Below are 27225 nucleotides of genomic sequence, written 5' to 3'. Positions count from 1 at the left end.
GAAGGCCACCACATTTTTCAGGCATGATTTGCCCTTAGTGAAGCCATGCTGGCTGTCACCAATCACCTCCTTATTTTCCATGTGCCTGAGCATAGTCTCCAGGAGGATCTGCTCCATGATCTTGCCAAGCACAGAGGTGAGACTGACCGGGCTGTAGTTCCCTGGGTCTTCCTTTTTTACCTTTTTAAAAATGGGGGTTATGTTTCCTATTTTCCAGTCAGTGGGAACTTCGCCAGACTGCCAGGTCTGCTCAGATATGATGGAGAGTGGCTTAGCAACTTCGTCTCCCAGTTCCCTCAGGACCCACGGATGCATCTCATCAGGTCCCATGGACTTGTGCACCTTCAGGTTCCTCGGATATTCTCGAACCTGATCTTCTCCTACAGTGAGCAGTTCTTCATTCTCTCAGTCCCTGCCTTTGCATTCTGAGGCTTGGGCGGTGTGGCTCCAGCACTTGCCAGTGAAGACTGAGGCAAAAGTACCTCAGTCTTCTCCATATCCTGGGTAACCAGGTCTCCTGTTTCCTTCAGGAGAGGGCCCACATTTTCCCTCATCCTCCTCTTATCACTGACATACCTATAGAAGCTTTTCTTGTTGCCCTTGATGTACCTGCCCAGTCTGAATTCTATCAGGGCTTTGGCTTTCCTAACCTGATCCCTGGCTGCTCAGATAATTTCTCTGTATTCCTCCCAGGCTACCTGCCCTTGCTTCCACCCTCTGTGGGCTTCCCTTCTGTGCGCAAGTTTGTCATTGAATGTCTTGTTGTTGTCTGTTATCACTAAAATTTGTTCTGTTTTTACTCTAATCTTTGGTAGCCATTAATGCTACAATTCTAATTTGGTGGCTTTTCAAGTTAATTACAGACAGACTAGAAGTAAGGGTATGGGAAGGTGCTGAATGGCTGAATTCAACCCTAAGTGCCTCAGTTCCAGACGTCTCTGTATTCCCTGTTGAAGCTGCATTACCAGTGGGCTCTGCCAAACTCAGCAGTGGCAAGTAGGGTCAAATTCTGGATGAAACTCAAGCATCCCCTTAACTTGATATGATAGCTACCACTGCTTTTAAAAATGTATTAATTATCCAGGAGGTTCAGAATATAACCCAAAGGCCAGATTTGTCTTAGAACTGCATTCCTTTAATCTTATTTCCTACCACCATATTTTTCTGCCTTTTTCAAGTTGGGGTTTTCCCAGTGGAGTTACTGAACTGTTAGATATTTCTTACACGAGATACTGTAAAGGCATGTACAATCTTGCTGTCCTTAGTTGATTCTGAAATACTCATAGGCCTAATTTTGTAGAGACACAGAGTCTCTAGTTTGAAAACTACTGTCCTACTACTGACCTGGTAAGACATCCTTTAGTATTTGATCACTGTATTTATTTTTATGCAGCAAGGCATTAAGAAATGCCTTTTATCAATGCAATGAAATATTTTGCGTTATTTATGTCCCCCTGTCACCTTGTTATTAGAAAACCTTCACTGAAGTGAAAAGCTTTATAAAGATTGGTTAGATGCCCACTTTTTCCTGAGTGCCACTATTCCCAGCTTCCTTAGCTGCAGTGAACAAATATGCAGTTCCCTTTCTATGCTTAATGCCTCATTGGTGTGCAGGGTCATGATTAAGAGAACTGAGATGAAGTGCAGCACTTCTTTTACACAAACATAGGTACCACGAGTGATTCTGTTAGTATTTCCACCCTAATAAAATCATAAAACCAGCACCAAGTTTGACAAAATGGTCCCAAACACTATAATCAGTTTCAGGATTTGGAAACTTTTCCGTAATTTTTCTAATGAGCAGGAAGGTTGAATCTACACGTGTTGTTTATATTTAGAGCCACAGCTCTTAGGTCCTTTCTCATGCCTTCAGGACCTACACACCACCTGCAGGAACTATTAGATGAAATTCTCCAACTTCGGTATGCAAACAAACAAATAGTTTTGGCGTTAGCATCCTTCAAACTCATTGCAATGCACTTATTTATTTTCTCTGAGGTCTATGTCCTCAGAGAATACTGCTGAATGTCACCGTCCTGCTGCACAGCCCTAAAAATGCATGTCTAACATATGAACTATGTGTTTTATTCTGATCCTTCCTCTTTAATCTGTAAAATGCTCATTATATTGTCATATTTAGCCAAGAAAGTAATAATTCCTCTTCCATGGATTACACTCCTTGAAAGCAGTACTGAAACTACTTAATAGGAGTACTAGGTCATCCGGGCTGTAAGCCTGACATCTTCTATCACTGTTTTTCACTTTTCTGCTCTACTCCTTTCCTGATGAGCTGCTGATAAAGTAAATTTGTCACAGGTTTATGGGACTCCATTATTCTTTTTTCCATGAGGGAGGGGGTGGAAAGGAAATATTCTCAGGTACCAAAAATACTCTCACCTAAGAAGTTTCATAGAATCATAGAATGGTTTGAGTTGGAAGGGACCTCAAAGATCATCTAGTTCCAATCACCTGCCATGGGCAGGGACACCCTCCACTAGACCAGGCTGCCCAAAGCCCCATCCAACCTGGCCTTGAACACTTCCAGGGAGGGGGCATCCACAGCTTCTCTGGGCAACCTGTTCCAGTACCTCACCACTCTCACAGTCAAGAATTTCTTCCTAACATCTAATCTAAATCGACCCTCCTTCAGCTTAAAGCCATTACCCCTTGTCCTGTCACTCCATGCCCTTGTGAACAGTCCCTCTCCAGCTTTCCTGTAGGCCCCTTCAGGTACTGGAAGGCTGCTCTAAGGTCTCCCCAGAGCCTTCTCTTCTCCAGGCTGAACAACCCCAACTCTCTCAGCCTGTCCTCATAGGAGAGGTGCTCCAGCCCTCTGATCATCTTCATGGCCTCCTCTGGACTCTCTCCAACAGCTACATGTCTCTCTTGTACTGGGGCCCCCAGAGCTGGATGCAGTACTCCAAGTGGAGTCTCAGGACAGCGGAGTAGAGGGGCAGGTTCACCTCCCTTGACCTGCTGGTCACATCTCTTTTGGTGCAGCCCATCTTGAGCAGGATTATCCTATTGGGCAAATTCAGCAAAATATATTCACCATAGATGTTGCATGCTGGTTTCAACAGATGTATTTTTAATGATATTACTTGAAATTATTTTTCAAATATCTTGCCCCCATACCTCTCCTTTTTTAGACCTTAGAAAGCTGTGGTTCCACCCAGCTTCTCTGGAGGGGTTAAAAAATGTGAATGCATCTTCCTTTCTGCTATAGGATATTGATTTTTCTGAGCTTTCCTGTAAGACTTCCACAGCTTCTAACAGCTCCTGTTCAGCACGAAAACCCAGGTAAGAGCAGGAGGAGGGGTAAAGCATCAAAAGTGATGCTTGCCATTTGCACCCTTTTTATATATCAGTTACTCTGGAGAAACCTGGCCAAACCCATTAATCTCAAGGCCCCTTGACTGAAGAATGTCCTGAATGTCATTGTTTCCAGGGAGTGAATCCTATACCACACAACAAATGTGCAACCCAACAGCAGCCCTGGGCTGGCTTCCACAGCTTATGCAGGGTGTCCTGCTTTGGCTGTGACTAGCAGAATGGATTCCAGCTCCCTGTGTCATTCATTCATCTCTTATGTTTCATCCTGTCCTGTTCACCTTTTAATATGCTTTGCTGCACTTTACCTCCTGCTTATATGTTCCTCTTCTTAAGCCAGCTGTGAATTTCCAAGCTGATTGAACTCTCGCTGGGAGAAAACTGCGTATTGTTTTCTTGATCAGCAAGGTCTCTCACAGACCAGCTTGTCTTACCAGAATAAAATCTGCAAAATCACAGCAGATTTAGCTGAAGCCACAGATTGGCTTGAGGATAAAAGGTATTATGAAAAAAGAGAAATTTTCTGTCTCTTTTCCCCTGAACTGTAAATGATGCCACCCAGCTCGACCGGATGAAAGCATGGCTTCAGAGCTTGTAGTAGCTATGAGCATTTCTGCCTTTACAAATGCAGCCATGAAATTCTTCATGTGAAAAGTCAAATGTATGCGTCCTCTCACAACCTGAGTGGTTCTTGTCAGCAGGCATCCTCTTGCGCAGGCCTGAGGGAGCAAAGCATTTCTCTGTATCTGAAGCAGTACTTTTCTGTGACTATTTTTAGAGACCTGAGGGTGGACTTTTTTTCTTTCTCAAACGAAGTTTAAGAGTGCCTCACTGAGTTTTGACTGTTTTATTCCTTATGTCTCTTCAGTTATCATTACTCCAGGATGATTCACGTTGCTTTCTAAAAGCATATGTTTGGCTACCTATTGTGGAGAGCTTAGCAACTGCCTCACACTGAAAAGCCCATGCTGGCTGAGGCACGGTTGATGCTTAACCTTTACTCCTCTCTGTCAGGAAAAAGGTCATTGCTATGAGCTCATGACTGAGCAATGTTCTGCAACGTTTGATTATCCTGCTTTGTATCTCTGCCTTCCTCCTCCCACCATCTTCTCCTGCTTTGTCCCTCTGCCTTCCTCCTCCTACCATCTTCTCCTGTCCTGGTCACTGCAATATTTCTTTTACCTTGTTACCTGTTGTCCTTCAAACAAGATTTTTCAGCTTTGACAGTCATACAGTGAGGCAGTGTAGGTATATAAACAGAACCCTTACTCTTGCCCACTAGTTCTTCATTTTCAGCATGTATCCAGAAGTCACAGGCCAGACTTTCCATTGCCACACCTGAAATTACTCCAATATATTTTACTGAATTTTCATTGATTAAACTGAATGGACAGTCTTCAAAACTTGGGACTTAAATCCCAAGCCTTACCTACAAGTCACTTTGACTGAGACTTGGCCTAGACTCAAGTCATTCTAATAGACTTTAGTCATATCCTTTATTCACAACATACAGTTAATTTCTTGATTTTCTTCTCAAACCTGCAAGCTAAAATAATTTGATAGAATATGTTTCATTTCTAATGACTGAATGACAGATGATTTCAGAAAATTAAAAAAATGAAAGAGGAAAGAAAGGAAGAATTCAGCTTTTTAAAATTAGGTCTGCCATCAGTTTATACTTGTCAGTCTGCTAAGAAGTAAAGATAAATAGTAATGCAGAAAGGAAAGCTATTTGACATATTTTAAGCACAAGCAAAATCATAGACTGACAAACTGCAAAAAGATTCAAACACTGTTTTTTAGAGAAAACAAATTTCTACCACAGTTTATGCAGCTAAAGAATAAAAGCTGTGTAATGGGCCAAATGGAGAAGGTAGGCATGATTAAATGGGTATTACTGGAAACAGAGGCCCCATGTTTCACTTGATTTGAGTGGGAATTATGAGTTTTGTTTTGCGTGGGAATAAGTGCTTCAAGAAAAGCTTCACATACTGTGTGCTTAGAATCTGAATTTACAGTTTGTATTCTTCAAGCAATTACATATAAACACTTTCTGCAGCATAGCCTGGAGAATTTTTGGCCAGCGTACTCTTCAAGCCATCGAGGTCGTGGTCCTGGTGCTTTCGGCACTCGCTGCTCTTCAGCTGCCCTGAGTGCCCGGCTGTCAGATGCCAGAGCTCCCAGCTGCTCTCGTTCACGCCGCAGGGAAAAACACCTTATTTTCTTTATCTACCTTCAGCATCTACTTTAGATTAATTTACTATTTTGCTAGATCAGCATGATTAGGTTTATCCTCTTTGCCCACTGGTAGCTTAGCAGAGTATTAAAAAATAACAGCAATAAGAACAAGCCTACCTTGAGTCGAGTTCGAATCGTGCTTGTTGCAGGTAAAGCTCTACCAGTTGACGAGGAACAGTCCCAGTGCTTCAACCACTTGCGAGAATCTCCATCACAAAAAATAAAATCTTTCCTTTCAAACTCTTTTCTTTCCTAATCTGTTAGTACATAAATGCAAAGCTCCGCATCTGCCAGCCCAAAGGTCAGCACTGAGCCTGGGAGATTTGCTTCTCTACACCAGTCCCTTGAAGAACCGACCTCACTATGAATGAATTCCCTACATGAAAGATCTTTCACCTTATTGAAAGCAGAAACAGAAAACCTTGCAGCAAGATAAAGGAAGGTTAAAAAATTTAGAACGTGTTAGCTGGGTAAGAACCAATATCAGCATTAAACTTGGTGATTTATGTGCAAAAACATGATTTCATTTATAAAAGCGGGGAGTCTTCACAACTTAGAGTAAACACAAGAGTGTAAATATAAAATTAAACAGTGGATGTTAAACCATTTTTGTGGTTATGAAGAAACACATACAATTTTCATGGATACCAAGAAGTATAATTTTGCTTATTTTTTGCACAGACCACAGTGAATGACAGCAATTGAAATTTAAGCAGCAAACCCAGCAATGACACATGAAGAACATTTTGTAGCTTTGTCTTCTGTTTCAAAATGGAATTACTGAAATTGTTTATAATGAAACTAGAAATCACAGACCTGCTGCTCCTGCTCTTAATTACAGCCTGAAAGTTGGGCAGTGTTCCGAGCTAAATTTGTCAGAGGAAGGTGAATCCTTGCAATTAACAGAGCTAATTTCACTGAAATAATGCAAAATCTGCTGGTTTGCACATGGCAGCACATGTGATGGTTCAACATGAGTGTTGCCCTCACATATCTCAGTACAGTTAACTCAACTCTTACTATAGTTAACACAAATGCCAAAAAGATAAAAATTATCTGGATTAAAATCATGAGACTTTTACAAGCAAAAAACCTTGTTCTTTTTTTCCCCATTTTAAGATTACTGATACTGACCTTACTTTGCAGCAAATAAACATCAAACTTAAATGAAATCTGAGGATGTCTTCTAATTAGTGCTTGGTGAGAAAGGTTTTTTGTTATGTTTTTTTTTTTTCTTCTGAATGAGGCAGAGAGGACGCAGACTCCATCCACATCCCCGCCCAGTCCTGACAGCCAGGTTACCCACTGCGCCTGAATAAATTTCTGCCTCTGTGCTCTCCTGTCTCCCTCTTTCTTACTTTCCATTCTTCCTCATTTTGTTCTATCCCTAATCACATGTTTCCACAAACTAGTCTTTCTAGATGCATTGAATGTCACAAGATTGTTTGGTTTATGGTCATGAGACTTCAAGTTCGGCTTTTTTTCCTATTTTTAATGGGCCTGTTAGAATTCCCCCTGTTAAATTTAACTCTGCTGAATAAAATACAAGGGTTCAGTATTGGTCAGACCTCAAGTCTCAAGTGAAGATGGTGATAAAATACAGCATTAAAACCCAGTTGCTCCCATGAGGGCCTAGAAGCCAAACTGCACTGTTTGCAACCCCACGCTCCTCCATCCCTGCAGCTCCTTTTTTCTCCTTCTCCTGAAATGAAACACAGATGTGAGTGGAATCGTTGCTTGGATTAGGTGAGGAGGATGGAGCTGAAGGCTAATGCTTTCAGCCTTGTCTTAACCAACCTGATACCATCACTGGTACTTTTTCACATCTAGACTGAAGTTGCTGAATTGTGGCCGTTAAGTCCCATGTATTAAATTTAATTATAGCCTGAAATGAGAAAACAGACCACCATCATGGTAAAACCCCTGTGATACTTTTGTTGGTTTGGGTAATATTTGGTAAAGTTATTAACACGTGTAACAGTCTCGTAAGGACAGGTTAGCCAAGACAACTGAAAACAGCAGCAATTTTAGTGTCTGGGTCTGTCTGTACCATACAGTGATTTCTGAAAACATCCCCAAGCTTCCTGTGCCCCAGCTGGCCCTGGAGCTCAATGTTAGCCCTCTTCTTGGTCCTCTTAGCCCTGCTGCAAGACTGGACTCCAGTGCAATAGCTCCGGTGCAATAGCTCCGGTGCGATATAGCTCGGGTGCAATAGCTTGGGTGCAATATAGCTCTGGTGCAATAGCTCCGGTGCAATATAGCTCTGGTGCAATATAGCTCAGGTGCAATATAGCTTGGGTGCAATAGCTTGGGTGCAATATAGCTCGGGTGCAATATAGCTCCGGTGCAATATAGCTCGGGTGCAATATAGCTCCGGTGCAATATAGCTCGGGTGCAATATAGCTCGGGTGCAATATAGCTCTGGTGCAATATAGCTCGGGTGCAATATAGCTCGGGTGCAATATAGCTCGGGTGCAATATAGCTCCGGTGCAATATAGCTCGGGTGCAATATAGCTCGGGTGCAACATAGCTCGGGTGCAACATAGCTCCGGTGCAATATAGCTCGGGTGCAACATAGCTCGGGTGCAATATAGCTCGGGTGCAACATAGCTCGGGTGCAACATAGCTCTGGTGCAATATAGCTCTGGTGCAATATAGCTCGGGTGCAACATAGCTCGGGTGCAATAGCTCCGGTGCAGCTCTCCACTCACGTAACTGAGCTGCGTTAGTGGCCCTGCAGCTCCGTGCTGCACAGACCCCCCTGCTGAGACCTCCTTCAGAGATCCCTCTCCCTGCTCCCCAAGCAGGACAAATATGCCCTTATTTAAAAATGTAGTGGAATTCAAAAGTTTGAATTGGCAGGTTGAGTCAGGGTATTTTCTCATTAGACAAAGAACACCACCTCTTTTTCTGCTCTACGTCCATTTGTGCAGCTCTGTTTCTGGTAGTGGGTCTAAGCTGCTCCATGCCACCCTTGGGTAAGGTCTGTAAACAGGCCTACGAGAAAATGGGATGTTTGCAAGACAGTGCCTCCACTCGGGTTTGAAAGTACTCATCTTTCAAATTTTCTTTACAAATCATCTGATACTGCCTATTGATTTTTAGCACTAAAATTGCCAAAGTGTGCGTGGATAAGCTGTCCTGCAACAGGCTCTGGTAAGTGTTATGACTGCAATATAGTCATGCATTCTACTGTGTGAAAAAGATGGCTCGGGATTTCCATTGGCAAATCTCATTACATTTAATTTGTCAGTGTAAATCATGACACATCTTTTGATGCAACAGAGTAGATAATTTTATTCATAAATTATAGGGGTTATTAAAAAAAAAGCAACGAACACAACAACTCTCGCCAACCCATATAGTGCTACGTGAGACCTTGCACGAGTGATGGACCAGGTCATTAACCCGCATTACTCAGGAGGCAGCTATTGATTAGATTTCATTGATGATTGTTACTGAAGTGCTCTGACATAAACTCGAGATTCCTTGTGAAGCCTTTGATAAGTGCATCTGTTTCGAGTTCAGGACCACACATGGTTGGGTTGTTTTTCTTTAAATTGGGATCGATGTTAATAAAACCCAGTATTGTGTCCTTGCTATAATTTATCACCTTGTCTTTCCTTCACTTTGTTCTCTTATCTTGTGTATTTGAGTTCCTCACTTCTAATGGTTAAGAGAATAGCCCGCAGTGTGAACAGTTCTGTTTATCTTTGTAATACAATTAGTGACCAGATATACCAGCTAGATAAACTTGTCTAGCCGAAAAAAATCCACCCACTTTCTTAACCACCCAGGGAAGCAGTCGCTGGATCCTGCATAGACCCTGGATGTGATCTTATCCTGAGATGTTTGCGTACTACCCTGACGCTCCAAGAGCTCTTTCAGAGCAAACATGCCATCCAGGAAGCAAAGGGAGAGCAGCGTATTCTTGCCAAGCCCCAAATATTTGCTCTGAGACAGCCCCCGTCAGCTGCTAGCACAGGCAGCAAAGGGGCCAGGCACGGAAAAGCTGCCATTCAGGCTTGGCAACCAGATTGTGGGACTTGCATGCATTTTTCAGATGTGGCCACAAATATTTATTTTCTTGCTAGGGCAATGGCTTAAGGGTAAATTTACTCAGACTTAGAAACCTCTTTTCTTAACTTTTACAGTTAGATGATTTTCAAGGAAATTTAAAAAAAAAAAAAAAAAGACTCCCACGACTGAACAAACACAATAAATCTGGCGGACTAAGGATGGTCAGCCCAAGACACGCAGCTGCGCCGCACCCCCTGCTCTGGGAAGGAGCTGCCGAGCACAAAGCTCCCTGAAATGGAGGCAGAAACCTCTCTGCTGCCAGAGCATCCATCCTCCAGGGCACCCCAGAAGAAGCCACGAAAGGACTCCTCGTACGTGGCACGTCTGGCAAACACTGAGATCAGCTTTCGGTAAGATCGTCACTGCTCTGAGCTAAGCAATTCCTGCGTGCAGGTCAGAAACCTCTTTTCTCTACCCACACGTCTGTTTTGTGGGCAGTGTTTTTGTTAACATCAGCACAGCAAGCATAAACACAGGTTTCACGGAAATTTGATGATCCTGATAAAATTATTCAGCGCAGAAGCTAAGCAGCAGCACGTTCGTGTTAGTTCCATCTACCATTTTGTTTTCTTTTGACTGTAAAAAATGTGACTGGAAAGGAAAGAAAACTCCACAGGACACTGACCTTGCAGTCATAACAACACATTTTGATCAAAAAGTGGAAAATTCTGATTAGGAAGTGCCACGTGGTACTCTTGAGAGTTAGATGCAGCCCGTGCCCATGCTTTGTATACGGATGAATCCCTCCCCACCACGCTTCCAGCTCCCGCCATCCCATTCTTCTGCACCAAGAGAGGTCGGACCCTGTCGGCACCAGAAACGTGAGAGCTCCATGCTGCCGTTCCCACAAAGCACCACACTAGCATTTCTGAATTTTAAGAGTATGGCCTATAATTGACTGTAAGTTTTATGAAAAGCAGTCACTTTTTACGTCGAAGGAACTTCGTTTATTTAAGGAGCGGGTTTTATATTGATTTCGATAGGTAAATTTTTGATGGTCAACAGTCTTAGTTACCTGTGGATAGTAAACAACCATTGAAATTTTGTAGGACTGAAGATGCTGATGCTGCCATTTAGATCGTGTTCCAAGGAGGGTAATCTCAAAGTGCATAGCAACACTCCTCTACTATCTTATCTCTGAGGATTTCTTTGCAGCTGTTTTGATGGGTGTGTGCTGGTGAACAGCACGGTACCATGTCTCTTAGCGAAAGGAGTTTGTTTTTCAGCAGAGGAGTTATTCCGTAAAGCATGTTTTGAATGTAAAACACTTACATAATAATCAGATTTCACTTTATTATTATGGAATATTAGATTTTTCTTAGACTGGGATAAAGTTATCAATCTAGACGTATGAATTTCATTTTACGTGGTAGCTAAACGTAGAGAAAGTATCAGGCACCAAATTCTGTTTGGACCTACAGCTTTGCAAAGCCTCAGTCATGAAGCTGTACTTGGAGTAGACTTTGGCTGAGAGATGGTGGGCTTTTTTAGTGGAAAAAGAGAAGTTTCTGGCTATTTTTTTGTTAAATGACTCTCAAGGTGGAAGTCTACAGTGAAAAACAGATTAAGCAAGTAAAATAATTTTATTCTGCTGTGCAAAGGATTTACTGACTGATTCAGCCTTCCTCTTACTCTCATGACATATGAAATAAATAGGCAATAACCATATTAACAAATAAAAGATATAGGGGATGTTCCCTTTAAGTAAAGGATGGTTTACTACCTTAATAAGAGCCATGGTGTGATGCTTCTGTCCTTGAGCACTCTTTTTCTTCTTTGATGTCTCCTATCTATTTATAAAGTGCTCTGAGAGTGCAAGGATGAAGCACCCTATATAAAGTACAAGGTCTTTGTCTGTCTGTATTAAAATAAACCAAGGCAATTTATGTTTTAAAAAGAGAGGGAAAGAATTCAGCAAAGAAATCAGCTTGCCATGTTTTGTTGTAAGATCTGAGAAAAACTTCTGATAAAGCTGACATATTTTTCCATTACAACCTAAATCACACACATAGCTTCAGATTCATCTGGTTTTCTACTCAGGGCAAATGAACCTGAAAAATTAGAAACTAAAACTTAACAATAAAAAAATCCCAGAAAGTTGAAATGGATGCAGAGTTTTGGGTTCTAGGCTGTAATTACAGTCTAATTCAGGCAAACTGCAATTATACATAAATGACAAGCTGAAGTGGCACTGCCCTGTGGAGACAAAGGACGGAAACCAATCTGTGTTTTAAGGGAAACCTGCTACGCCAAGGTGGAATATAATATACTGAAACAACCGTAAAAAATGTTTGGTCTGTGCAGCAGGCTTTATTTTATTAAGCATGTTGAAAGTGATACACCTACAAACATCTAAAGCAATGGTTCTTTTAGTGGTTATTAGGGATTTTTAATTTTAAGGAGCAAATCAAGAGCATGGAAGATAACTCCAGAATCTGTGCTATAACACACGACTTTTCAATGCTGTTTTTGAGGCTTTTGCTTTGTATTTCTAGATTAGACCTTCTGAACTTACGGTGTCCTGATCCTCTTTGGCTGAGGAAAGCTACAGAGTTTATGAATCCTATGAGACCTGGCGGGAGTCCTGACCTGGCTGGGCTTCTGATCAGGCTCTCAGCCCCGCGTGTGCCACTGAGCACAGGAGGTCAGATGCTCTCAGCTGGGTGCAGCAAGTCCTCAGTCGGGGTCTTACGCTGAAGACCATCCCATGGCCAGCATGGGGCATCTGCCTGCCCGAGCGTGCAATGCACCCCATCCTTTCCAGCTCATTGTATTCACTGACAACAGGCAGGACAATTTGGGCAGTCCAGCTGCAAATGACTTCAAATACCAGAGCTCAACAGTCCCCATTCAGCAAAGCTGCCAACTGCATCCTTAATTGCTGTGCTGAATTACAAGCAAGTTCTGCTGTCACGTTCATTTGTACACCTAAGTCAGTGAGGCTGTCGTGCTGACTGTCATGTTGGGTTAGAAAGAGAAGATTAAAAATGAGACCCTTTTTTCTTGTCTCTTGTAGCTAAGAGCTTTTCCAGTTCCTTTATACTTAGTTTGTGAGCAGTTTGAGAGTGGCTGCTTCTAACAAATCCAGCTGGCTTGTCTGCTGAAAAGCCACAAGAGGGGAAAAACACACCCTAATAAATTCTAAAGATTTTTGGGGGAAAAAAAAAAAAAGTTGTGTTGTCATTCTTTGTATTTAAAGTTTTGAAGCTTGATTATCCATTAGCCATCAGCCATATAGCTGAACTGTACATGACATCAAACAGCAGAACATAGCTAATCATTGGACATGGTGCTCATTTAGTCTCGCTTAATCCTGGGCTCTGTGTGAGCACGGCTATTGTCATTTCGTACGTGGCAGATATGTGATATGGTGTGTGCCCTGTTATTGTGACTGTAAAGCTTCTGAGGATTAACAAGGGAAGGCTGTAGAAATTTGCTGCCTGAAATGTCAAACAGAAAAGCAGAGAAAAGGTGAAGTATAGGAAAAATGGACACATTTGTACCTAAAGCTCTCAGGGAATCAGATAACATAGGTTCGATTTCTGATTCCGCTACCAGCTTTTTTATGTGACCTTGGGCAAATCATTTAACTCTTCTGTCTCTATTCTGCTCTGTAAAACTGACTCCATGTTTTGCTGAAAGGAAGGGGAAAGGGACAGGTTTTGGCCTTATTTCAGCACAGAGCTCATCTCATTTGGACAATGGAATTAATTTCTTTTAAGAAAATAATTCATAATATACATTCTTCCTGAATTAGTCATAAAATATGCAGTGCTTAAAATGTCCTTCTTTTTCTTGTATTTCATATCTAAATAAAATGGGATGTACTGAAAACTAACTGCCTTACTCCCCCCAACCCATGCACACAAATGACAGCAGATATTTGACCTCTTGAAGCATAAAAACTAAGCATTCTACTAACTTTTTTTCTCCATTAAACTGCTAGAGTTTTTTCTAGAAGAATTACCTTTGGCAAAAGATTCATTTATTGTAAATCTTCAGAAACCATGGCAGAAGCCTGCATTGTAGCTTTCCGTCTGTTGGATCTGAACAAACTCTAAGGCATTTCAACAGCAGCTATAAAACAAATCGAGAAGACTAAGGTATACCTCTTGTCACCAAGCAGACTTTTGTTAGCCCTCCCTTGGGCTGACAGCACTTTTAAACATTTATATGGCCTAGGATTTATATCCTAACTGTGTGCAAGTAAAAAAAATTACCCTAGTTGGTATCAAAAAGCCTTAGTGGATGTGTTATTTTGGAAATCAGTTATTTAGTTTAATGCTGAACTGAAATCACATGTTCTGCCGTGAAGAACTGCTTCTGTTCCACTGTTTACATACCGCCAATAAATGTTTAAAAGACTCCTTCCTGTGAGCAAAGCTCAAAAGGAAAAGCCTGGCCACTCTTTAGAGAAAGCAGAAAAGATCTGGTCCCGCACGCTGGCTCCCGAAGAGCTGAGCTCTGGCCTGGCCCCGTCCCGCTGGGCTCAGGGAGAAGGTGCTGTGTCCTCATTTTGGATGCTGTGCAGATGTTGTGGGTTCTCTTCTGCAAAGCCGTGGGATACTGGGTTTGCTGGGGGACTGTCATGACAAATGGGCATTTCCACTTATAAAATAAGGACAGGGATTCTTCAGCAGATTAGTTTGGATTGCTCCGTATGGCGAGAGCTCTAACCTCCATCCTGCAAACATACTTCAGAAATATCGAGAATCTGACCTGCAAAAGAAAAAGTTGTCTCTAAGCAGAAATGAATTTATGATAAAATAAAGCAAAAGCATTTCGAGCTCTTGTAACATGGGCATCTGGAATGTCTGTGGGAAAAAATAGCATAGGATTATATCATTAAGTTTATCTAATTTTGCCTACTCATAAAGAAGATAAATTAAGGTTCTTCGGGTCTTTACCTTATTTCTGTAACTTCCTAACTTTTCTGTATTTAACTTGGCATCTTCAGTTCTGTCCTTAGTACTCTTCATGAGTCATATGTAAAGTATCTGGACAGCATATGTTCTCTGAATGAACAGATTTTTAAAACATAATTATTCATAGTTGTATGAGCAAACCCCCCCTTCTCAAACATCAGTACGTACAAAAATCACAGTCATCTGAGTACCCACAGGAAAGGAACTGCAATGATATGAAATGGAGAAATTACTCTTTATCTCACATTCCATAAAGTCTTTCATTCTATCTGTAACTTCTTACTTGTGAATCTCAGGCCTAAATAGCTATTAATTCAGAGAAAGCACAATTCCCCTGTTTTCAAAACACTCCTAAAAGACAAACAGATATTTTTATGTGTTCATTGCAATATAAATTCACTCCTTTTTTTTTTTTTTAAATAATGATTTGATAGCCCCTTTCTTTCTAAGTATTCTGGCCTTTCAATGTGTCCCTGTAGTTTTTAGCATTAAGCACTGATGTGACATGGGGATAAGGCTGAATTGAAGGCTTTTATCCTAGGAAAAGGCAGCAGGTATAGATTCTTTTCCTTCCTGATCCACTTTTTTCTTCCTTTCACATTTAAGGGACAAGCCCTGAGGAATACTTAAGGTAATATGCATTATGAATTGCACACGGCAGGCTGACCTATTTTTAAATAAACTCTATTATTTTTTTTTTAGTAGACAAATCCCTGGACATTTTTCATGTAAAGTTTGCATCCAGGCCAAGGATACAGCAGCACTCAGTGATTCAGGCTTATGAGTTATTCTGCCAGGTTCTGCCTTGTTAAATTGACACACACCACATCATCTGCTTGACCTCATTTACCTCTTAAGAAGCCAATGCCTGAAGCAAAGGGGATTTAGTTTTAAAGCAGTTGTTTTGGCTTCCTATGTTTAAAGCTATTGAATAAATATGTCCCTCTGTAAAAGGGCTTGTGTCCCTGCAGCTATTGTTTGGTATCGTACTGTAACAGCAAGCAGGCAACCTTTGACAAAAGCTTGAAAAGAAAACAGATATGTTAGCTACAAGCATTCATGTTCTTAACCTTTGGTTTCAGTGCTCATAAAGAAAAAAAAAAAGGTTTTAAAGCAGCAAATATGCAGGAATGGCACAGCTACGATAGTTTCTTGAAGGCCATGAGTCTAAAAATAGAGGTGGGCTGTGGCAGAGGTCTGTTGTCCCCCTGAAGTGCAGAAGGTCCACTATGGGACTTGCAAATTTTTGAAGAAATGCATTAAACACATTTGGTCAGAGCGGGTTTGCTTACATGGACAAGGTGCTCAACAGTGTGGCTGACTGAAAGGGGACCTGTACAAATAGACAGGCAGGTAGGGAGCACTCAAATGCAGGTGTAACTGCAAAAGAAATAGTGTACTTCAAAATAGCTCAGATGACATACAGCTTACTTCCCTCTCTTGAAATATTTCTTGGGTCTCTGCAACAACTGGAGGACTAAAGGCTTCTAGCTCCACCAGTAGGATTTCATCAGTCCAGAGGGGTGGGTATGTGTATAAAAACCAGGTACAGAAAAGATGGTGTCCGCAGACATAGCTTATTTACATGAAAACACACGTTGCTGACTCTGTGTGACATCAGTACTACTCCTCAGCTCACAGGAGACTGAGATAGGTCTGATCCTTCTTCCAGAACTGCTTACTGCTTATTAGATGTTTGTATAATCACGTAAACTAATCTATATTTTCTTTTCCTTTTCCTTTTCCTTTTTCCCTTTCCCTTTCCCTTTCCCTTTCCCTTTCCCTTTCCCTTTCCCTTTCCCTTTCCCTTTCCCTTTCCCTTTCACTTTCCCTTTCCCTTTCCTTTCCTTTCCTTTCCTTTCCTTTCCTTTCCTTTCCTTTCCTTTCCTTTCCTTTCCTTTCCTTTCCTTTCCTCTTCTCTTCTCTTCTCTTCTCTTCTCTTCTCTTCTCTTCTCTTCTCTTCTCTTCTCTTCTCTTCTCTTCTCTTCTCTTCTCTTCTCTTCTCTTTTCTTCTTTTCTCTTTTCTCTTTTCTTTTCTTTTCTTTTCTTTTCTTTTCTTTTCTTTTCTTTTCTTTTCTTTTCTTTTCTTTTTCTTTTTCTTTTCTTTTCTCTTTTCTTTTCTCTTTTCTTTTCTCTTTTCTTCTCTTTTCTTCTCTTTTCTTCTCTTTTCTTCTCTTTTCTCCTTCCTTCCTTCCTTCCTTCCTTCCTTCCTTCCTTCCTTCCTTCCTTCTCTTTTTCTCTCTTTCCTTCTCTCCTTCTTTCTTTCTGTTTTTTTCCTCTCCCCCTCGCTGCCCCTTTCTCCCCCCCCCCCCCCTTTTGATTTATCTTCTGAGTTTCTAGGCCTTTCTCTATGTCCATGTGTGCCAGGTCATTTTCACTGTAACAAAGGAAAAATGAGGTCATATGCCCTGCAATGTGAGTCACAGGAACTGGGGCTAAAAAGCTTGTGAAATGGTTTGTCCAATTTAAGGGACAAATCCAGAACTACAAATCTGTGTGACTCTCTCCAGTGAATCCAATTTATACACATGGTTGCCATTAGTTGTAGAATCTGAATGAAATTGTGTGACATTTTGGACAAGGTCCTTGAGGGCACAGGAAAAGTCCAGAATTTCCTTCTGAAAAACCATACACAGAAAAACAACTCTCTTCTGGTAGACATGTAAAGTCGCGTACTGTTAATTATTATTTTACTTACATTTTTTACTTGCCTGAAGTACTAAGACATCTGAATTATTACTCTACATTCATGATTTCAGTTTATTTCTGTTGCTATTTCTGGTGGGTGGTGTCTAAAGCTTAGACACATTTTTCTGGTTTAAATCTTCTGGTTTAAATCTTACTGCTTGCCTGTAACCAATAATTGCAAGAAACACCGCCTCAAGGCTTTTGCATTCCTACTCACTCTGCACATCTTTTGATTTTAGTTTAAGGGAGTTTAACCTAACAGTACGAGCTGATGCAACACTCCCATAACAAAATACACCTTCACCACCTCCATACCCATTATACAGCTATGGGAATAATCTGAAAGCAAACTTTCTATGATTAAGCAGAAATAATGGGAAACAGCAGACTCTGTCACTGAAGAATGGATGCATAGGTTCAGTGTCCTGCCAAAACCGCACAGATGGAGTTCACCAAAGTGTACTTCATGTGAATTTTTGGATATCTGATCGTTATTAGATACATGCCATGTGTGAAAGTGGCCTGGCTCAAGGCTCAGCAGGGAGAACGGAGTGGCTTTGGCCACAACCAGCATTCACAAAGCATTTGCCATTATGAATTCCTAGGACTTTACATTTTCACCATTACAGCTTAGAAAGAGTTGGGGTTGTTCAGCCTGGAGAAGAGAAGGCTCCAGGGAGACCTTAGAGCAGCCTTCCAGTACCTGAAGGGGCCTACAGGAAAGCTGGAGAGGGACTGTTTACAAGGGCATGGAGTGACAGGACAAGGGGTAATGGCCTTAAACTAAAAGAGAGTAGATTTAGATTAGACATAAAGAAAAAATTCCGCACTATGAGGGTGGTGAAACATTGGAACAGGTTACCCAGAGAGGTGGTAGATGCCCCATCCCTAGAAACATTCAAGGTCAGATTGGATGGGGCTCCGAGCAAGCCAATGTAGTTCAAGATGTCCCTGCTCATTGCAGGGGAGTTGAATTAGATGACCTTTAAAAGTCCCTTCCAGCCCAAACCATTCTATGATTCTATGGTTTGCCCCTCAGGCAGTGTTTCTGTTGCCATGCATACACACTTTGCTAAGTCATAGTGTTGAGAAATTCTTTTACCAAACAATGATTAGCTTTGAATTTAACAAGGCCTGTAAGTGATTAATGTGTACAGAGAAGATATCCTAACCTTGAGAACAGAAACATCCTGGCAGAATTGCCCAAACAGGGTTGATAAGGGAGAACAGCTTGGCCGGACAACAGAGTTGGGAAAGATCCAAGGAGAAGAAACTGTCCTCAAGACTCATGACCATAATAGGGAAAAAGGAGTGGGGGGCTAACTCCCCAAATGGCCACCAACGACCACCTGAGACCCCTGCGCATGTGTAGTGTAATTTTGCAACACCAGCATTATGTAGATCGAGTAGACAGATGGAGAGGCGGAGGTTTCTCCGAAAATGTACAAATATTCATGTCTTAAAGTATATAAAGGATGTTGTTTTAGGGTATGCACGATAGGTGGAACTATCCCCTGTCCATCCGGCACCGAATAAAGCAATGCCTGCTTTCTAATACTAAAACAGAGTATTGGAGAGTTTATTATCCCATATTTGGTGACAGTAGCAGCACCTGCCTTGCTGGCTACCACCTTCTACGCACAGAACCACGGAGACAGCCTCCTCTGTTAGCTTTAGATGCTAAGTCAGGAGCATGTTTCACTCTCCTGCACCCAAAACCATCAAAACTGCTGTGAACTAATGCTAGGGCTTGCTTTTTATGGCTGTTGGTGAACAAGAAACTCTCCTGAGAAAGATGATGGTAGAAGCCACTGAATTGTAGTCCCTCCGGCGGAGGTGGATACTTGTCGTACACGCTGTGGTCCCTCAGGAGGGCACATGTAAGCCACATCCAGCCAGTCCCGGGCAAGTCCCTCCTCACCACAGTGGCCTTTCTTTGCTTCCTGGGTCTCCACATGCCAGGACACTGTTCTCTTAGAAATGACTGGGTCCAGGCAAAGTGAAAAGGTAGGCTTTGTAGAAATCCCACTAGTCAACTTTGGGAATCTCTAGGTGTGCCATATCCTTAAACCCCACAAGTGGTGTAGCACAAAATGCTGGCTATAGACTCTGGCATTTCTTGACTGGGCTGAAGCAACCCCTCAGACCACCCTAATCTAGTGCAGACTAATTCACAGATTTGGGGAGAAGAATGAAGTGCATGCCCTCAAATCTAATCAGTCTTTTCATGCAGTGTTTTCATAAAAACAGTATGCGATTCATGGAATATTGCCTACATATTTTCTTTTGCAGCAACTCATTCTGCAGCCACTTATGGAAGTCGTTTCCACCTAAGACTTGCTTCCATAGCACTGAATTTTCTGTTTTCATTGTCTGACCCTTTATTTGTGGTCTCCTAATGCCCATCTATTACGTAAGCCAGTTTTAGAAGCTAAAACACAAGCTCTCTACGAGCCAGCATCCACTTTTACGCGATGGAACAATGAAGAAACGGATGTATGTTTATTACTGCATTGATGATCCATCTTCAAGATTCTTCCACATTAAGCTCAGTACAACACAGGGTCTTTATTGAAGCTCAGCTGTATTGCTTTTTGCATTTCTTCTTACCATTACTTCTGTTAAAGGCAAGAAGAAAGTGATGAGACCATCTGTATAAAAGCATCTAGGAAAACATCTCTGGGGGTGTCATTATTGCTTTGAGATTAAAAAATAACCAAAAGGGGAACCAGAATGTTTGCTATTCATACAGTATTTCATCATCATTTCATTCTGTGGGTCTCTCAGTTCCCAAAATCTCCCCTTTCAGTGATCACCAATTGCAACCTTGCTAGTGATGAAATTAATTTATTGCATTTCCATGTTTTTTTCAGATTTTTATCCCAAAGATGATTATTTAAATAAATGAGTGCCTTTAAGAGGATATGACATTGTTAATTATGTACTAAATTATATTAAGAGACAAGATTAATGATAATAAGATAATGATAATGAGAAGCTATTATTTATTTATTCCAAAGGCGCAGAAGTATAAATTAAATCTTATTTGAAAGTATTAATTAATGATTGTGGTACTGTTGCTAATACTGAGCCTACAAAGAGATGGAATATTATGTCACCACAGTGCACAGGAAGTGATTCAATTAAAAGTGTAAAATATCTATGTCTCCAGGCTGTGAGCTGGCACTGTAGATTAGAAATAAAACATGAAATGTGGGGCTGAGAGTTTTGCACAGAGATCTTTGTCCTTTTCCACAGCGTCCATTTTTCAGCATGTTTTCTGATGACTGCATCAAGAATGTAAACACAAATGTGAAGGTGGGCATGAGTCAGCATGAGAGTAGGCTCCTGTCTTTAACAGAAAAACCCTTTTCAAACAGGCAAACATATCAGGAAGATCTTACAGCTTTGATTTTGTTAGGTTTTTAAGTAAATGGCAGATAGCGACCAAGTCAGTACTGAGACAATACGGCAGCGATACTCCGGGCACGATGACGAAACTACACTCATGATGGCAGAAGATCTTCACTTGTGCCCCTCAAGACATGATCCAAGGAACCAGGATAATCAAGACTTACAGCACTTCAGTATTTCAAAGGTACCTATTGCCATTTTCAAGTTTAATGGAGTCCAGATTCTTAAAGATCAAGGTATTCTCAGTATTTTCCAGACAGCAGTTTAAAGATTAAGTCTTATCCTGATTTGTAAAAAAGTATGGATAACACATACTTCACACACACGCCTGGCCTCTTTCAGAAGAAGCCACTTTACAAGCTCACTTGCAATATAGTTGTGTTGTGTTTATAAAAATCGACGTGGCACATACGTCTGTGCTGAAGTCTTCAGTTATGCATTTACATGCACCAGTAAAGGGTTAAATCTTTGTCATGGACATTAAGAGCAGACTCTCGTGGCTTATTTGGGATTCAGGCTTTCACTAACTAGTGCCTGTGAGTGATGCTGAGCCTGTTGCAATGTACCTGTACAAATACGGATGGTTGTACACACAAAATATCTGATTCTTCACACGCCTTTTCAGTCTCACTTGCAAATTATGTTGAATTGCACAGTGGCTGAGAAAGTTAGCCAAAATTCAGTTGTTAGTGTTTACACCTCACGGTTTTGTTACTGGGGCAACTGGGGACCTTTGCTATGGAATTGTTGCTTTCAGACTTTGAGATACTGGCAGTGCTACACAGACTTATTTTGATTACGAAATAACTTTTAAAGATAAAACTGGAATTAATGGGCATGCTTTGAGAAAGGACTGGAATACTTTGATGTAAACAGCTAGACTAACTATGGCAGCAGATTAGCAGCAGAGTCACAAAATGGAAGTAAAACAAACTTCCAAGCCTTTTGACATAAATAAGATTAACTGTCAGAAGGGAGAAAATCCGCTTTAGTAATGTGCTGGACCATGATTTCAAATCCAAATTTATGTCTTGAAACTTATTGCTCCTGAAAGACAAGGTGGACATTAAAAGAATCTGCAGAGTGCCAGCTATATAAAGACCTGCCCAAATCTTTCATGATCCTCTCTGGTTTAGAACACTTCCTTCCCCACTTTGATTGGTCTGATACTGATGTCTAATACACCATGATGGGTTAAGAACCAAATCTCAGATCTCAGTTTCTCTCTGATGTGCTACGACTGTGACAGAACGGGAGCGGCAGCTTCAGAGCATCAAACCAGGAGTCCTAACTTGCTGATATCACAGAAGTCCGGACAGATGTCCTGCTGTCCTACTTCTGCCACTGTCAGAGGTCTGCAAAGAGCCATGTGCCAGTAGTCAGACATAGCAGAACCATATGTGGTCCTGCCAGGTTCTCACTTTACTTCCCAAGTCTTTTCCAGGGAGCTGCCTGACTTGGGACCCCCAGTGCAGTTCTCTGTTGATAACTGCTGTTACCCCAGCTGCTACCCACAGTGGCTTTTCCTCCCGTGTTTGAGGAATGAAGTATTCAGTACGGATGAACGAACAGAGGTGAGGGCTTCCACATTATTTTCCCACGTCCTTTCCTCAAAATGTTCCCACAACAAAGGTGGCTTATGCTTAAATGCTGATCCTTTCCTAAGCCACTGCTCAAGCTGAGCTCAGGTAAATCATAAGTATTTGATGGGAGATGAGAAAATAATGAATCATCTAATCTCAAATTATTATGAAGAGGAACATGATTAGTATCCCCTTACTCTAGTTTTCAGCATGACTGCTTCCATCAGAGCTACTCACCCTTGGAGGTCCTGTTAAAACCAAAAGAGAAAAACAGGCACCTTTATAGCAAGTCACCTGGCCTATTTTATCTTCATGAGGCTGCTCCAAAAGTGCCTCTTTCTCTCCATGAGCTAAACAGCCTAAATGACTTGCACTATGCTGGGATGCCTGCATTGAATGAGATGAATTCCGCTGCTTCTGACATTTTTTTGACATGTAATGCAGAGTCTCCTGATGGAGCGGAGACACCAGTACCTGTTTAGTCACCCACACTGCCGTGAAGCATCGTGAGGGGGCAGCGGAAGGAAGCAATCACTCCCGATGCTATTTCTGGCCCAAAAATGCATGCCTTACTTGGAAAACAGCAGTGGGCTTTTTATCTGCGTAAGGATGGGTAGGGAGAGGGGAAAGTCAGCCAGTCATGGATAAACAAAGGTTTTGCATCCCTGTCAGCATAAGCCTGACATCTCTCACCTATGTTCACCAGAAAACAACATGCAGAGAAGTCAAAAAGCATAGAAAATGTAAAATGCTGAATGAAAATAAATTAAATGGTTATGAGAATTTGTCAGAAACATGGTTTTCAGAGCTAAGATACCCGTTCTCGCCTGTTCTTATCTATAGCTGATGCTGTTCTCTGAACTACCAAAATATATTGTTTCTCACTAGGTTTTCTCTCATATTTGCTCATTACTTATCAACAAAATCCGGCTTCTGACCATAAGAAACATAGGGAAAAAAAGAGTTTCCTTGAGCTTTTGTTATGCAGCTCACAAGCTGGGTTGCAGCTGCATGTGAATCATTGCCTCTGCGCTGGGCACAACCCATCCAGGGCTGTTTGTGGGAGGCTTTGCAATTTGTTTTGGGAGCCAGATTTGAGAGACCCTGCCATCTCCTTGTAGGCAGGGATTTTCCTGGAGTGGCTTAAGTGTATTTTTCATTCAGTGGAAAATGCCTCCTGGGTTTCAAATGAGGGATTCAAAAATAAGAAGGTGAAATTGCAGCTTGCAAAAGATGATGTTTTGCAATGACCTTTCTCTTTAGTATCCTGAAAATTGCAGCCAAAACCTAACTTGATGGAGTAATACATGACTGGCTGATTGATTGATAGCCTGAAGATAGTTTTTTCCCAAGTTAATTCATCCAGACAGATTCTTCAGGGAATTCTTAAACACTGTGAAAGTTCCCAGGAGGTAAATTGGATGGATGAATCTTCAAATGTTAGTCACATTAAAAAGATCTAGTTTAAATTTGTCCTGTCTTGTACTTGCTATAATTGCCTACAGACAGTACATTGGATGCCGTATCTGAACATCGGTGCGGTGCATCTCTTTTAAGCAGATAACAGTGCCTATACAGAGCAGATAGCACGGAAAACTCAGTCTGTGGATTGAACACCCACGTGCCAAGACTAAAAGCACAGAGCTTAACTTAATACAAGTTATGACAGTAAATTAGTGACAGCAGGGTTATTGTTCTGTTTTGCATGTAGGAATTCTTGGGCTGCTACCAAAGGAAGAATAAATATTCAGGGAGAAGCAGCTGAAAAAGGAAGTGGTTGTATTTCGCTATTCCTGATTCCCTCAGCATTTAAATGCAAAAGAGGAGAATCCCCAGCCCCCTCTCGGAGATGCTAAGTTCTGCTCCCATGGCACCTCTCGCTCCGGGCTGGGGCAGCTAATGGGTGAAGGCAAGAGCCGCGCTAGGGGAGTGATGAGGGAGTTCAGACACTCAAACCCAAGATGTGCTCAGTGGTGGAGACAGGCCAGATGTGCTAGCCAAACCAAAAAGTTTCTCAAATCAGATGAACCGGACCACTAAAAGCGAAATCTCACTGGAACAGTGTCTACTGCTCTTGATCAAAGGCAAACACAAACTGAAGAAGGATAAATATTTTCAAGTAATTCTCTGTGTAGACCAGCCATAGGTAGGCAGCCATGATAAAACAGCTGGAACCTCTGAATCTCAGAGGTAGTCCCCCACTTAGAGAAGCTGTTTGGCTCTGGTCCTTCAGCTTCTCTGATGCACCTAAGGGGAATAAAACCTCACTGCATTCAGCTGAAGTCTTGTGCAATCCTCAAGGAACTGGCAAGATGAACTTCCTCAAACCAGAAGAGCCAAGTGAGATGATGTGGGACTTGACAGGGCACTGGTGGCTGAGAGTAAAGCCCCTAGAAGTGATGTTAATGTTTTGATTGACTCTTGTGGTATTTGGATTAGGCTTTTAGTGGAAGAGAGTTGCTGCTTGTGTTGTGCCTTAGGACACAGGAGTGCTAATCCTAGTGCTTTGTTCAGGCAATTCAAGTGACTAATAAGGGACTTAAAAAATTGGATTAAAAGATCTGTAGAGATTATTTTCATAGTTGTACATGTAAGTTTAAAAAGCATGTTGTAATTTCATGTAAATCCCCACTTGCATTTTCCTTAAGTTGCAGCATAACCTGTGGAGGAGAACAGAGCTGGAACGCTTTATTATAACCGGCATCCTCTCCCTCCTCTGGGCATTTCCCTGGGGCTCACTGTCAGAACTGAGCCCACTGGATGGTTTTTTCAGTGTCCTAATGCATGAAAACTTTTCCTCAGTGTGCATAGACTCAGCAACCTGGAAAGCAGAGAAATTGAGGGATGGGAAAGGACACAGTGAGCCTAACGCAGGAACCAAATTTAAGCACTAAGTCTAAAATTTGCCTCCTCACAGCCATGGCCACAACAGAGGGCGGGCAGCAGTGACTTCAGTCCTGGTATGAGCATTTAATTTCCAAATGTTCTTACAGGAAGAAGTTTGTTCCTCAGCAGATGTTCAGAGGGAGACCTGGTTCACCTAAGTTATGCACCCATTTCACTGAGGGTGTAGTGAACCAATGTGGAACGTTAGATGTGATATCCAGTCAGTGTACTTCTGAAAGCAGGTGTGTAATGAGGACAGCTGGCTTTAAAAAACTGTGTCCGTACCCTGCTGTCATTTCTGTAGCTGCCTGGGAGACACTGCTCTTTGAGGGGACTTGGATCTACACTTGTCCCCTTTTAGAGCGGCGCCCTAATGAGGAGGCTGTTGGAGCGAGTCCAGAGGAGGCCACGAAGCTGATCAGAGGGCTGGAGCACCTCTCCTGTGAGGACAGGCTGAGAGAGTTGGCGTTGTTCAGCCTGGAGAAGAGAAGGCTCCAGGGAGACCTTAGAGCAGCCTTCCAGTACCTGAAGGGGACCTACGAGAAAGCTGGAGAGGGACTGCTTACAAGGGCATGGAGTGATAGGACAAGGGGTAATGGCTTTAAGCTGAAGGAGGGTCGATTTAGATCAGATATTAGGAAGACATTTTTTATGATGAGGATGGTGAGGCACTGGAACAGGTTGCCCAGAGAAGCTGTGGATGCCCCCTCCCTGGAAGTGTTTAAGACCAGGCTGGATGGGGCTTTGGGCAACATGGTCTAGTGGAGGGTGTCCCTGCCCATGGCAGGGGGGTTGGAACTAGATGAGCTCTGAGGTCCCAAACCATTCTATCATTCTATGATTCTATGAAAACCTATTCACAGCCATCCCTATCTGCCACAAGAAGCTAACAGTGGTCAAAACCACTTGAAGGGAAACGTATGTGCAGGTTAGGGAGTTATCTTGTATCCAACTTTTGTGCTCCCATTTTGGAATCACAAGTTTGTTCTCTAGGTAGCAGATAGCTCTCAAAACCACCAATCCCATTGTCATTTGGGGTAAGTAGGGGGGCATCTAATAAGCTCAGCTGCCTGCAGACTCAGCTGTTTTGTCAGTCTTCTTTCCAATATCCCCTGTGTAGCATGTCCAACAAGCCTTGCTTTAAGCCTTCTCATAAACTTTATTATCTTTTTGTCAAATTCTTCTCACAAAAGAAGTCAAATTTAGTGATGGTAATGATAATTCTTTTTGAGATTCTGCTATTTTTGGACCCTGAATTTCAAAATGGATAGGAAAGTAGGTATTGCTGGCCTATATGAAATGACGTACAAGATAAATAAAAAAAGATTGGCACGCAACCTGCAGTTGAGATTTAGCACAATTTGTATTTCTCTGCAGTTCATGAGTACCACATTCTGATAAGAAGGACCTATTAATTTCCTCTCCGTTTTTACTTAGCAGTAACATTCGAGCTGTGAATGTAACCTTCATTCTTCTTGTTCAAATATCCATTAATATGGAATATGCTACTGAAGGGATTTTAACTGATTCCCAAAACTACCTGTAGATTTGAAAATGCTTCAGACAGTACCAAAATCCAAACGAACAGTTCCTACGGCAACTACTGTTTACATGCGGAAATCACCTGTCATAAACAACCCATTCAGCGATCCCTGAATCAGATACTAGTAAGAATTACAGCATTTTCTGTTCCATTAATTTAAAATCCTAATTCTTTCTCACTAAGGCTAAGATCACACTAGGTGGACTATTACCAGACCGTTGCCTCGCTGAGGTGCATTTAAAAGACCGTATCTGTTTGTAGGAAGGATGCTGACAATTCATTCTAATAGTGTTTGGCAATTTATAATTGCTATGTTCTATCTGAAGACCTCCTGTCATATTCACATAATCTCTATCAGAGATTTCCAAACAAAATGAATCATAGAGCCATAATTAATTGGAAGAGAGCCAGATATCTAAAACAAACACTACCATTAGTGTCTCTGGCAAGCCCAAAATAGCCTCTAGAGATGCCACTGTCACAATGAAAAAGCTTTCAAATCAGTATGAAGATGTATTTTACATGTTAATGGAATGA

The sequence above is a fragment of the Grus americana genome, chromosome 1 (assembly GCF_028858705.1).
Source record: "Grus americana isolate bGruAme1 chromosome 1, bGruAme1.mat, whole genome shotgun sequence".
Lineage (NCBI taxonomy): Eukaryota > Metazoa > Chordata > Aves > Gruiformes > Gruidae > Grus > Grus americana.
This window is presented reverse-complemented; position numbering follows the sequence as displayed.